This window comes from Corythoichthys intestinalis, chromosome 5, assembly GCF_030265065.1.
Source record: "Corythoichthys intestinalis isolate RoL2023-P3 chromosome 5, ASM3026506v1, whole genome shotgun sequence".
In the NCBI taxonomy this organism is placed as follows: domain Eukaryota; kingdom Metazoa; phylum Chordata; class Actinopteri; order Syngnathiformes; family Syngnathidae; genus Corythoichthys; species Corythoichthys intestinalis.
In genome coordinates this window covers 8,246,335-8,256,290 of record NC_080399.1, presented here as the reverse complement: position 1 = coordinate 8,256,290, position 9,956 = coordinate 8,246,335, and positions in this window count along the sequence as shown.

Here is a 9,956-nt window from a genome sequence, read left to right as displayed (position 1 = left end):
TTAACAAATAAAAAACTGAAAAGTGGGGCGTGCAATATTATTCGGCCCCCTTGCGTTAATACTTTGTAGCGCCACCTTTTGCTCCAATTACAGCTGCAAGTCGCTTGGGGTATGTTTCTATCAGTTTTGCACATCGAGAGACTGATATTCTTGCCCATTCTTCCTTGCAAAACAGCTCGAGCTCAGTGAGGTTGGATGGAGAGTGTTTGTGAACAGCAGTCTTCAGCTCTTTCCACAGATTCTCGATTGGATTCAGGTCTGGACTTTGACTTGGCCATTCTAACACCTGGATACGTTTATTTTTGAACCATTCCATTGTAGATTTGGCTTTATGTTTTGGATCATTGTCCTGTTGGAAGATAAATCTCCGTCCCAGTCTCAGGTCTTGTGCAGATACAAACAGGTTTTCTTCCAGAATGTTGCTGTATTTGGCTGCATCCATCTTCCCGTCAATTTTAACCATCTTCCCTGTCCTTGCTGAAGAAAAGCAGGCCCAAACCATGATGCTGCCACCACCATGTTTGACAGTGGGGATGGTGCGTTCAGGGTGATGAGCTGTGTTGCTTTTACGCCAAACATATCGTTTTGCATTGTGGCCAAAAAGTTCAATTTTGGTTTCATCTGACCAGAGCAACTTCCACGTTTGGTGTGTCTCCCAGGTGGCTTGTGGCAAACTTTAAACGAGACTTTTTATGGATATCTTTGAGAAATGGCTTTCTTCTTGCCACTCTTCCATAAAGGCCAGATTTGTGCAGTGTACGACTGATTGTTGTCCTATGGACAGACTCTCCCACCTCAGCTGTAGATCTCTGCAGTTCATCCAGAGTGATCATGGGCCTCTTGGCTGCATCTCTGATCAGTTTTCTCCTTGTTTGAAAAGAAAGCTTGGAAGCTTGGGAAATCTTTTTGTATCCAAATCCGGCTTTAAACTTCTCCACAACAGTATCTCGGACCTGCCTGGTGTGTTCCTTGGTTTTCATAATGCTCTCTGCACTTTAAACAGAACCCTGAGACTATCACAGAGCAGGTGCATTTATACGGAGACTTGATTACACACAGGTGGATTCTATTTATCATCATCGATCATTTAGGACAACAATGGATCATTCAGAGATCCTCACTGAACTTCTGGAGTGAGTTTGCTGCACTGAAAGTAAAGGGGCTGAATAATATTGCACGCCCCACTATTCAGTTTTTTATTTGTTAAAAAAGTTTAAATTATCCAATAAATGTTGTTCCACTTCCCGATTGTGTCCCACTTGTTGTTGATTCTTGACAAAAAAATTAAATTTCATATCTTTATGTTTGAAGCCTGAAATGTGGCGAAAGGTTGCAAGATTCAAGGGGGCCGAATACTTTTGCAAGGCACTGTAGAATAATTTCCCATCTTAGAATTCACAGTGAAACATCAGACACTCCCTGTAGAGAAACAAAATAATTAACAACATCACGTTTCAGTGCCATTGACGGCGATAGAAGTCCAATCCATTTTCACTGCTCCAACGATCTCTGCCAGCCCGAAAAGTCAAAATGGACTGGCCTTTAATTGTGCTCAATGGCAGCTAGCTAGTCTAAAAAATACATACTTTGAAAGTGACAATGTATTTAATTTTCATTCTTTCGAAACTGCTTCTGCTTATTGCTTTACCCGCATTCTCCTCTTCTCGGTGTTGAATTTAACAAGCATCCAATGAGTTGACCTCCCGGTCCCCGACCCCTCGAGGGGGCGCTTCCTTCCTTCCCGGGTTCCAAACGGCTCTTGCGTCTTCCCACCAGCGCGCACACGTCGTACGGTTCACTCACAAGTCAGGGAGTTCTAGTGTTCCCGCCGTGGACAGAAAAACATTCCGCGCACGTCCTCCCTCGCAGCACATGGACGGCTCCTTCTTTCCATTACGACGTTGTGGTTTATTTTCACGTTTATCCAGTTATGGATGGAATTTACGCTCGCGGAATCCGTACGCTGACCTCAAGAGGGAGTCGGAGTGGAATTGCAGCAATGCTAAAACAACTGATAGGGTGTGAGGAAAGATGGAGATGAGAGTATGTGATGTTTGCGGGGGAGAGGAGAGGATGGATAGCGTCTTGGTGACGACAAAGTTTTTTCTATAGTCATAGATCATAAAAAGATGCCAAAAGGCCTCACAAATGTGCAATAGACATTAAAATACTCAATAATATGGCATTGTTCAAAGTAATGATTGTAAAATTATTAGGGCTGTCAAACGATTCAAATTTTTAATCGAGTTAATTACAGCTTAAAAATTAATTAATCGTAATTAATCGCAATTCAAACCATCTATAAAATATGCCATATTTTTCTGTAAATTATATATATATATTCTGTAAAATAATTTGTTGGAATGGAAAGATAAGACACAAGATGGATATATACATTTAACATACGGTACATAAGGACTGTAGTGGGCATTTCACTCTACAGTCATTTAAATCTGTCTATGCTGTCCTCACTCCGAAGCGTCTACTTTTTCCAAAGCTAGACAGCTAGTGAACGACGCCTTAATAATCAGACTTCTTCCTTTTTCATCTGATTTATTAATAAAATGGCCTCAAACCATTGTCCTCTTTAGACTGTAGTGAAACTACAAAAAAAAAGTACACAAGCATTGCATTAGCAACAACGTTAGCTTAGCACGCTATACAGGTTCACTAAACATAAACAAAAAGCGTCTCATACAAAAAATATAACATTTCGCTGACTAACATAATATGTACATTCTTTACAACAACCATACTTACGGACAAATATTGTCCAAGGATCATAAAAGCACAACATTACAACGTAGGCGTCAACCCGAGACGTCGTGCAGCCATATTGAACTGGCAAGAAAGCAATAAACCATGTCGCAAAGCGACCACAAGAGTAAGCTGTTAGACAGCACAAAAAAACCTTGCTGTAAAACTTACCAAAAGGCAGAATACTGTCTGAGCGGGACATGTGCGTCAATTGCGTCAAATATTTTAACGTGATTAATTAAAAAAATTAATTACCGCGCGTTAACGCGATAATTTTGACAGCCCTAAAAATTATATAAGATGAGTAATGAAATATACAATAAAATCATAATTAATGATTAAGGATGATATCCCCTGATCTAAACCCCATCGTCGGCATGGAAAAACTACAAAAAAACAAAACAAACAAAAAGAAAATAATAAATGAACAATAGTAAAATCCCCTGATCTAAACCCCTTCATCGGTAAAGAAAAAAAAATCTGAGAGGGAAAAAAATGGATTAAAAAAAAAGAAAAGAATGAGTAAGAAAAGACAAAAAAAAGATGCGTAATGAAAATTGATATAAAATAAAAAGGAATGATTTCATGATAATATCCCCTGATCGAAACCCCACCATCGGAAAAAAGAGCATAAAACAGAAAAAATAAGAAAAGAATACGTTTGAAAAGAAAATAAGGGGGATAAAAAAATGGTGATAAAAATGATAACCAAGCAATATTGAATGAATAATGATGATATCCCCTGAACTAAACCCCATCATCAGAAAGAAAAAAAAATAAAGGCATCAGAAAGAAAATAAATAAGAAAGGACGAGGCAATAAGAAAAGAAATACAAAACATGAGACAAAAATATAAGAAAATCTGAATTAAAAAAAGAAAAAAGAGAAAAACTATTATATTAAATATGCTAAAGAACACAATGAGAACTACAACCCCTAGCAAAAACTATGGAATCACCAGACGAGCACTCACTCAGACATTTTATCGTGTAGAACAAACTCCGATAAAAAGTTTAAAAAAATAATGAAGTAGTTCAAGAGTACAACTCTTCAGCATTCAGAAACACACAAACGGAATGAATAAAAAACATTGTGGTGGTCAGTAAATGTCACTTTTATAGAGCAAGTTCAGAGAAAGGAAAAGTCATCTTTGTAAATCTCACTGGAACAGCACCAAACGAAAGTTCCTGCATCATCACCTTGTCCAATGCAGCTTCTTGACTGTTGACACCATGTCTAATGCAGATTCTTGACTCTTGAAGTCCATGCCTCAGAGACTGCAAGCTGTCATAAAAGCCAGAGGTGGCGCTACTAAATACTAGAGATGTGTTTTGATTGTTATTTCTTTGTTTGTTTCTCATGATTCCATATTTTTCTCCTCAGAATGGAGTGATTCCATATATATTTCCCTGCACTTGCTCTATAAAAGTAACATTTACTGACCAACACAATGTTTTTTATTCATTTCTTTTAGTGTTTCTGAATGCTAAAGAGTTGCACTTTTGAACTAATATATTATTTTTTCAAGCTTGTTATCTGAGTTTGTTCTACATGATGAAATGTCTGAGTGAGTGCTCGTCCGAGACTGGTGATTCCATACTTTTTGCTAAGGGTTGTATAAAAAAAGGGGGAGAATTAGACCATAAAAAGGAAAAAAATAAACAAAATATAACATATATGAAACATTATTGAGCCCTGACATCGACAGAAATGAAAATTAAGCGATTGTTTCTCATGCGCACCAGATTGTTTCTGGAAAACATTAGAATTATATAGCATTTAAGCTAGCGGATTTTGCTATGCAAGTTAGCCAATTGCAACGATGCAACAACTGAATAAGTCCGGTAGCTTAAATGCTATATAACGGTAATGTTGATAACAATTGGCTAACTTGCATAGCAAAAGCCCGCTAGCTTAAAGGCTATATAATGCTAATATTAACAACAATTGGCTAACTTGCATAGCAAAAGTCCGCTAGCTTAAATTTCGACTTTACAACGCCAGTCTCATCCGTCCGTATGATTGCTAAAGTATTTACAATTTTCGCTTACACTGAACTCCACAAACTGTCGCTCTAAACTAAATTACAAATGCATACGCAAACATATTAGGGCTGTCAAAATTACTGCGTTAACGGGCGGTAATTAATTTGTTTTATTAATCACGTTAAAATATTTGACGCTGCTCAAACAGATTAAAATGACAGCACAGGTTCATGTGCACTTGTTGTGTTTTTTGGAGTTTTGTCGCCCTCTGCTGGCGCTTGGGTGCGACTGATTTTATGGCCATGAGAATTGTGTAATTAATGACATCAACAATGGCGACCTACTAGTTTATTTTTTTGATTGAAAATTTTACAAATTTTATTAAAACGAAAAAATTAAGAGGGGTTTTAATATAAAATTTCTATAAGTTGTCCTAACATTTATCTTTTAAGAACTACAAGTCTTTCTATCCATGGATCTCTTTAACAAAATGTTAATGTTAATGCCATCTTGTTGATTTATTGTTATAATAAACAAATACATTACTTATGTTCAGTATGTTGAATAGATATATCCGTCTTGTGTCTTATCTTTCCATTCCAACAATAATTTACAGAAAAATATGGCATATTTTATAGATGGTTTGAATTGCGATTAATTACGATTAATTAATTTTTAATCTGTAATTAAAGATGTCGATGTTCGATCACGTCATTTTCAAAGTATCGGAATCGGAAAAAAAATATCGGACATGCCTTTTTTAAATATATATATATTTTTCAATTAAATCGTTTTGTTATTGTATTTAACATTACAGACAAAATATCATACACTCATCCATAGTCTTTAGTTTTGGCTTAAAGTAGGGCTATCAAATTTATCGCGTTAACGGCGGTAATTAATTTTTTAAAAAATGAATCACGTTAAAATATTTAACGCAATAAACACATGCGCTGCACGATCAATCTGTAATGGCGCCGATTTACCTATATATAGAGCTAAAAGGCAACGTAAAATGAGTAGAGTGAATTTTGGCAGTCTTTGGAGCCTCTTTTTAATTGGCTAAAGCCTTAAAATCCCTCTCTCAACAATTAGAAATATCGTGTGAAAGCAATGTGGGGAAGAAAGGTAGTAGTTGATCTTTTTCTTTACACCCTATGTTATTTCCCAACGCAGAGAAGATATATCAATTGGTGCCACTACGCACAGTCATGGTTGCACTTCCTGCATTTGGGCAGAACAGTTAAATGGCTACATTCATTTACTGAAAGCTCAACAAATACACTAGATGGCAATATTTAGTCACAATATACAAAGTCACATTTATCCTTTAAGAATTACAAGTCTTTCTATCCGTGGATCCCTCTCACAGAAAGAATGTTAATAATGTAAATGCCATCTTGAGGATTTATTGTCATAATAAACAAATACAGTTCTTATGTACTGTATGTTGAATGTATATATTTGTCCGAGTTTTATTCATTTTTTTCCTAATGCATTGCCAAAATGTATATGATCGGGAAAAATTATCGGGAATGATTGGAACTAAATCGGGAGCAAAAAGAAAGCTATCGGATCGGGAAATATCGGGATCGGCAGATACTCGAACTAAAACGATTGGGATCGGATCGGGAGCAAAAAAACATGATCGGAACAACCCTAATTACGATTAATTAATTTTAAAGCTGTGATTAACTCGATTAAAAATTTTAATCGTTTGATAGCCCTAAAACATATATTAGCTGAAAAAAACTAATGTGGGCCAAACGAGAGGGCAGCTGTCCTATATCCATGTCAGACGAGTCTGCTACTCAGTCAAGCCAAGGCGACAGTCCAGCCACACAGCTTCCACCAGAGGGCAGTGTATCCTCCGTCATTAAACAAAATAAAATACTTTAGGACTTTTGGATAGTTATTTCTTTAATGGGTTAATTTCGACTTTGAAATTTGGGTTACATCGCTAGTGTAGGAACGGAACTCGTTCGTAACCCTGGGACGAGCTGTATTTATTATAATTGCTCATTAGTTTTCATTAGAATAAAACAAAATAACAGAAGAAGCCACGCTATTTATTCACCAAATCATTTCAGACTCCAATCAAGGGCTGTTGCGGTCGATTTACTGTAGATGAAAAATTCTTCGACTTTGTTTATGTCAAGTCTTTACACTGATTCATGTTTTGACACCGTAGAGTATTTGTGTACATTCTGTACGCCCGCTTCCAGATGTCGGCATGCATGTGAGTTGTTCCGGCTGCTCTGTGAGGATTGTGTACAGATGTCTGTCTTTGCTCACAGTGGTGGGCATTTTCACATAGGCATTGTTGTGAGACCACCGTTAAAGATTTGGAATTTTTCTGTTGTTGTTGTGAATGTTTGTAGAGTTTCAAGCTTTTATTAGTTTTTTTCCGTTTGTTGACCATGGAAGTGCAAGTGTTGCACTGACACTAGAATCGGAAGGGGCCATGTTAACGCACTAAAATGCAGGTATCGGCGTGTACTAAGGAATAATGCATCAATATTGATGAATACGTACACTTCAAGATTTAGTTCCAAGCATTTGTCCACCATGATGCCCGCCAGTTACGAACGCTCCCATGAAAGAAGATGCACTTGTCGTTCTTCCCAAGATGATTGCCGATTACAAACGCTGCCGAAGAAGAAAATGAAGAAGAAAATGAGGAAGAACGCATTAGGAAAAATAGCTGAAAGTCATTGAACATTTTTTTTTTGTAAAATGGAAAATGATAGTCGAGTCCTGTGATGTTTTGAGCAAAGAGAATATTTTTACTCTGCTCATTTAGCAATCCTATTTTTCATGTTAGAGCCTATACGGTACTTTAAATGTATAGATAAATGTACTGTGGGGCAAATAAGTATTTAGTTAACCACTAATTGTGCAAGTTCTCCCACTTGAAAATATTAGAGACAAGAGAGGCCTGTAATTGTCAACATGGGTAAACCTCAACCATGAGAGACAGAATGTGGAAAAAAACAGAAAATCACATTGTTTGATTTTTAAAGAATTTATTTGCAAATCATGGTGGAAAATAAGTATTTGGTCAATACCAAAATTTCATCTCAATACTTTGTTATGTACCCTTTGTTGGCAATAACGGAGGCCAAACGTTTCCTGTAACTCTTCACAAGCTTTTCACACGCTGTTGCTGGTATTTTGGCCCATTCCTCCATGCGGATCTCCTCTAGAGCAGTGATGTTTTGGGCTGTCGTTCGGCAACAAGGACTTTCAACTCCTTCCACAGATTTTCTATGGGGTTGAGATCTGGAGACTGGCTAGGCCACTCCAGGACCTTGAAATGCTTCTTACGAAGCCACTCCTTTGTTGCCCTGGCTGTGTGTTTAGGATCATTGTCATGCTGAAAGACCCAGCCACGTCTCATCTTCAATGCCCTTGCTGATGTAAAGAGATTTTCACTCAAAATCTATCGAAACATGGCCTCATTCATTCTTTCCTTTACACGGATCAGTCGTCCTGGTCCCTTTGCAGAAAAACAGCCCCAAAACACGAGGTTTCCACCCCCATGCTTCACAGTGGGTACGGTGTTCTTCGGATGCAATTCAGTATTCTCTTCTCCCCCAAACATGAGAACCTGTGTTTCTACCAAAAAGTTCGATTTTGGTTTCATCTGACCATAACACATTCTCTCAATCCTCTTCTGGATCATCCAAATGCTCTCTAGCAAACCGCAGACGGACCTGGACGTGTACTTTCTTCTTTCTTCAGCAGGGGGACACATCTGGCAGTGCAGGATTTGAGTCCCTGGCGGCGCATTGTGTTCCTGATAGGAGCCTTTGTTACTGTGGTCCTAGCTCTCTGTAGGTCATTCGCTAGGTCCCCCCGTGTGGTTTGGGGATTTTTGCTCACCGTTCTTGTTATCATTTTGACGCCACGGGGTGAGATCTTGCATGGAGCCCCAGATCGAGGGAGATTATCAGTAGTCTTGTATGTCTTCCATTTTCTAATAATTGCTCCCACAGTTGATTTCTTTACAACAAGCGTTTTACCTTTTTCAGATTCAGTCTTCCCAGCCTGGTGCAGGTCTACAATTTTGTCTCTGGTGTGCTTCGACAGCTCTTTGGTCTTGGCCATAGTGGAGTTTGGAGTGTGACTGACGGAGGTTGTGGACAGGTGTCTTTTATGCCGATAATGAGTTAAAACAGGTGCCATCAATACAGGTAACAAGTGGAGCCTAGTTAGACTTCGTTAGAAAGAAGTTAGACCTCTTTGACAGCCAGAAATCTTGCTTGTTTGTAGGTGACCAAATACTTATTTTCCACTCTAATTTGGAAATAAATTCTTTAAAAATCAAACAATGTGATTTTCTGTTGTTTTTTTTTTCGACATTCTGTCTCTCATGGTTGAGGTTTACCCATGTTGACAATCACAGGCCTCTCTAATCTTTTCAAGAAGTAGAACTTGCACAATTGGTGGTTGACTAAATACTTATTTGCCCCACTGTACATTTCAAACGGTAATGCCAGCCAGAATTTTACGTTTTATAAACACTGACATTGACATGAGCATTTATGAAAATGTCAGCTTTGTGAGAAGGAGGTAAAAATGAGGAAAGGTAAGCTTGTGAACTTGTGTAGGCTGCCAGCAAAAGTGATTAGCACATAAGCTAAGCTAACAATCTCATGGCATTGGCTGTGCACTTACAAAGTTTGTGCTAGTCTTTTTACGCTGCTCATTTAGCTGTCATATTTTCAATGTCAGCCATGATTTAACATTTTATGAGCACTGACAATGACAAAAGCATTTATAAAGACGTTAGCTTTATTAGGAGGTAAAATGAGGAAAGTGGTAGTAACGTTCTAACAATAGTAAATTCTCATCTTGTTTATATCCTGAGGGGATTTTTTAAAAGTGTTCAGGGCCTCGACACTTATGTCCAGTAGGAAAAAATGTTTATAACGTGCAGTTGGACTGAAAAATAAAATACAGGAGTGACAAGACTTGAGGAGAATAGACAGAGATGTTCAAATTTAGCAACATGATCTCATTCATTAGCCATCCAACCATATTTCAGAATGTCTGGAAAATATGCAGCGCAAGTATGTCGCACACTCAACTAATTCCGATCCATTTTTCCCAAGACAACGGTGTGTCCATCTGTGATGTGTTGACATGATGTTTGCTTTTAAGAAGAACCCTCCGACACTCGGGAATGACAAGGACCATCTGCTCAACTCG